Here is a 5,000-nt window from a genome sequence, read left to right as displayed (position 1 = left end):
GGACGGCGCGCGCGTCCGAGAGGCCGATCGGCCTAGCGCGCCCGTCCTTGCGCGAACCCGGGCAACGGCCCGCCCGCCCGCGCGGCCCGGCCGCCCGCGCGACGCGCCCATCCGCGCGGGCCAAATGCGCAGAACCGAGCGACCACGCCGCGGCCGCGCGCGCGCCAAGGCGCGGGAGCACGACGAAGCGCGCGCCCGAGCGGCCGATCGGCCCAGCGCGCCCGTCCTTGCGCGTCACCGGCCAACGGCCCCGCGCACGCGCGGCGCGCCCGCCCGCGCGGCGCGACCATCCGCGCTGGGCGACGGGCTCGGGCGGAAGGCCCGCCCAGGCAGGACACACCCCCTTACCTCCCCAGCGGGGCATCCTCCGAAGGCCCACCCCAAGGGCTCCAGCGAATCGAGGAGCATTGCACACGGAAACGGCCCGGACGCGAGTCCCGGTCGCACGGGGTGCGCATCCCGAACGTCCGGGACGCGCTTCCCGGGAGGGCCGATGGAGGGAGCCGAAGTGGCGCACGGCCGCCGGGCACGGACGGCCGAAGGCAGCGCCCGTGCGCCGGGAAGTCGGCAGGCGCGTGCCGGCTCCGTCGGGGACGAAATGTGCCGGGCAAGTCCGCCGCGAGGCAACGGTCCTGTGCGGAGTGGAGCGGAAGGCCCGCCGCGGCGGCAGCAGACCCCCCCTCCCTACCACCCCGGCGGGGCATCCGCCCAAAGCCCACCCCAAGCGTTCCAAAGTACCGAGGAGCGTTGCAAACGGGAACGGCCCGGACACGCGACCCGGTCGCACGGGATGCGCGTCCCGGTCGCACGGGTCGCGCGTCCCGGGAGGGCCGACGGACGAAGCCGAAGTGGCGCACGGCCGCCGCGCACGGACGGCCGGCGGCGGCGCCCGTGCGCCGGAAAGTCGTCGGGCGCGCGACGGCTCCGTCGGGGACGAACGGTGCCGGGCACGACCGCCGCGAGGCAACGGACTTGTGCGGAGGGGGGCGGAAGGCCCGCCGCGGCGGCGCCAGCCCCCCCTCCCTACCACCCCGACGGGGCATCCGCCCAAAGCCCACCCCAAGCGTTCCAAAGTACCGAGGAGCGTTGCAAACGGGAACCGCCCGGACACGCGTCCCGGTCGCACGGGATGCGCGTCCCGGTCGCACGGGTCGCGCGTCCCGGGAGGGCCGACGGAGGAAGCCGGCGCACGGCCGCCGCGCGGACGGCCGGCGGGGGCGCCCATGCGCCGGGGCCTCGGCGGGCGCGGGCCGGCTCCCTCGGGGACGAACGGTGCCGGGCCCGCCCGCCGCGAGGCGACGGACTTGTGCGGAGTGGAGCGGAAGTCCCGCCGTGGCAGCAGCAGCCCCCCCTCCCTACCACCCCGGCGGGGCATCCGCCCAAGGCCCACCCCAAGCGTTCCAAAGTACCGAGGAGCGTTGCAAACGGGAACGGCCCGGACACGCGTCCCGGTCTCACGGGATGCGCGTCCCGGTCGCACGGGTCGCGCATCCCGGGAGGGCCGACGGAGGAAGCCGGCGCACGGCCGCCGCGCGGACGGCCGGCGGCGGCGCCCATGCGCCGGGGCCTCGGCGGGCGCGTGCCGGCTCCCTCGGGGACGAACGGTGCCGGGCGCGCCCGCCGCGAGGCGACGGACTTGTGCGGAGTGGAGCGGAAGTCCCGCCGCGGCAGCAGCAGCCCCCCCTCCCTACCACCCCGGCGGGGCATCCGCCCAAGGCCCACCCCAAGCGTTCCAAAGTACCGAGGAGCGTTGCAAACGGGAACGGCCCGGACACGCGTCCCGGTCTCACGGGATGCGCGTCCCGGTCGCACGGGTCGCGCATCCCGGGAGGGCCGACGGAGGAAGCCGGCGCACGGCCGCCGCGCGGACGGCCGGCGGCGGCGCCCATGCGCCGGGGCCTCGGCGGGCGCGTGCCGGCTCCCTCGGGGACGAACGGTGCCGGGCGCGCCCGCCGCGAGGCGACGGACTTGTGCGGAGTGGAGCGGAAGTCCCGCCGCGGCAGCAGCCGCCCCCCCTCCCTACCACCCCGGCGGGGCATCCGCCCAAAGCCCACCCCAAGCGTTCCAAAGTACCGAGGAGCGTTGCAAACGGGAACGGCCCGGACACGCGTCCCGGTCGCACGGGATGCGCGTCCCGGTCGCACGGGTCGCGCGTCCCGGGAGGACAGACCGAGCAAGCCGAGGTGCCGCTCACGGCCGCCGCGAGGGACGTACGGCGCCGGCGCCCGCGCCCCGTGGCACGGCCTAGAGCGTGCCCCCCTGCCACCCCATCGGGGCATCGGCGCAAAGCCCACCGCGGGGTAGATAACCGAAGGCAACGAGGGACGGTGGATGCACATATCCGAGCAGTGGCGATAGGGCCGGAGGGAGCACCGACAGGGCCGTGAGATTTTAAAGTACCGAGGGAATTTGCAAACCGGGCCCGCCCCTCCCCCCGTCCATCGCACGCCGATCGGGGGTCCGGCGCCCCGCGGGGGGCTGCCGGCATGCGCTCCCGGTGCAGGCATCGACGAGCCGCCCGCGACCTCCACTCGGGTCCGAGCCCCCAAGCGCGGATGCCGAAACGCGCCGGCCGCGGCAGCCCCACCCCTGCCACCCCATCGGGGCATCGGCGCAAGGCCCACCCTGGGGTAGATAACCGAAGGCAACGAGGGACGGTGGATGCACATATCCGAGCAATAGCGATAGGGCCGGAGCGAAGACCGAGGGGGTCGGGGGGTTTTAATGTTCCGAGGGAAGTTGGAAACGGGGCCCGCCCGGACGCCCGTCCCTCGCACGCCGATCGGGGGTCCCGCACCCCGCGGGGGGCTGCCGGCATGCGCCCCTAGTACAAGCATCGACGAGTCGCCCGCGACCTCCACTCGGATCCGGCGGCGCACGCGCGGATGGCGAAACGCGGCGGCCGCGGCTGCAGCCCCCCTACCACCCCGTTGGCGCGTCGGCGCAAAGCCCACCCCGGGGAGGATAACCGAAGGCGACGAGGGACGATGCATGCACATATCCGAGCAAATACCGAGAGGGTCGGGGGGAAGACCGAGAGGCAAGGGGTGTTTAGAGTACCGAGGGAAGTTGCGAAAGGGGCCCGCCCGGACGCTCGCCGCTCGCAGGCGATCCGGCGGGGCGCACGGAGGGCGCCGCCCATCGCCGGAGCTTGCTCGGTCATCTCTGCCGCACGGACACGTAAGCGCCGCCGCGCAAGGTTCGGCCGGCGGGGCGGACGGTTCCCCGCCGCAGGCCTTTCCCGCAGCCGGAACGTGGGCCCGGCGTTGCGCGCCGGCGGGCCGCGCAATCCGCCGGGGCGCACGGCGGGCGCCGCCCGTCGCCGGGGCTTCGCTCGGTCATCTCGGCCGCACGGACACGTGCGCGCAGCCGCGGAAGGTTCGGCCGGCGGGGCGGACGGTTCGCCGACGCAGGCCTCTCCCGCGGCCGGAACGCGGGACCGGCGTTGCGCGCCGGCGGAAGGCGCGATCCGGCAGGGCGCACGGCGGGCGCCGCCCGGGCTTCGCTCGGTCATCTCGGCCGCACGGACACGTGCGCGCCGCCCATCGCCGGGGCTTCGCTCGGTCATCTCGGCCGCGCCGCCACGTGCGCGCCGCCGCGGAAGGCTTGGCCGGCCGGGCGGACGGTTCGCCGCCGCAGGCCTTTCCCGCAGCATGCGCCCCTTCGCCCGAACGACCGCGGGACTCCGGTACGGCCTAGCCGTCGGCCGCCCGGCTGCAAGCCGTCGGGGCCGCTCGATCCCCGTCGCGTGCCGGCCGCCGCTCGGGCCAGCCGGCCGGCTGCCGCACGTAACCTCTGACCTCATCAGCGGTCGATCCGCACCGCGCTGGTCTTCGGTGCGGACCCGTCGGGGCCGTGCCGCGCCGGCCGTCGCATCCGGTTCCGCAGGCGCCGCCCGGTTGCCTCCCGCCCTCGTGCGCTCGCGCCGGCCGGGCGACGCGGTGCCCGCGGGACTCGGGCATGGTTGAGCCGTCGGCCGCCCGGCGGCATGCCGCCGCCGCTCCGCGCCGCGTGCCGGCTGCGCTCCTCCCCGCGCCCGTCCGCGGGCGGGCCCGCCGCCGCTCGCGCCGGCCGGGCGACGCGGTGCCCGCGGGACTCGGGCATGGTTGAGCCGTCGGCCGCCCGGCGGCATGCCGCCGCCGCTCCGCGCCGCGTGCCGGCTGCGCTCCTCCCCGCGCCCGTCCGCGGGCGGGCCCGCCGCCGCTCGCGCCGGCCGGGCGACGCGGTGCCCGCGGGACTCGGGCACGGTTGAGCCGACGGCCGCCCGGCGGCATGCCGCCGCCGCTCCGCGCCGCGTGCCGGCTGCGCTCCTCCCCGCGCCCGTCCGTGGGCGGGCCCGCCGCCGCTCGGCCTAGCCCCCCGGCTGCCGCACGTAACCTGCGACCTCGTCGGCGCTGGATGCGCGTCGTGACAGTTTTCGGTGGGGCGCCGCGGAGGCGCCGGGGGCCCATGCGACGGGCCAGGGGGCGAACGGAGGGCTCGGTCAGCCCTAACAGGGGACCGGCGACAAAGGAGCGGTCGCGCAAAGCTTCGTAAGGGACCCAGACGACGGGCCTACCGATCCGAAGCACCGCGCACGGACGCGCAGCGGGCCCACGACGGGCCGACACGGAAGGCCCGCCGCCAAGGCCGCAAAACCGACAAAGGAACCCACGGGGACGCACCAGAGCGGGCAAAGCTTTCACCGAACGGGACGGGACCGAGCCCCCGCAACAGGCGAGGGCGACGGATCCGACCAAGTAAGGCCGATCCCGCTCCACGCACGCGCGGCCGCAGGAACTTCGTGAGGGACGGGACGACCGGCCGACCGAACCGAAGCGCCGCGCACGGCCGCCGCGAGGGCCGGCCGGAGGCATAGACCGAGCGCCGCGCCAGCGGAAGGAGCGTGCCGGCTCCGTCGGGGACCACCTGCGCACGGTCCGTCCGAGCGAGCCGACGGACCGGCGCGGAAGGCCCGGCGCCGAGCCCGCAAAACCGACAAAGGAACCCACAGGGACGCA

Source organism: Phoenix dactylifera, chromosome 10 (genome assembly GCF_051530095.1).
Source record: "Phoenix dactylifera cultivar Ajwa chromosome 10, Ajwa_hap1_PhDact_Kaust_v1.1, whole genome shotgun sequence".
NCBI classification, from domain to species: Eukaryota; Viridiplantae; Streptophyta; class Magnoliopsida; order Arecales; family Arecaceae; genus Phoenix; species Phoenix dactylifera.
This window is presented reverse-complemented; position numbering follows the sequence as displayed.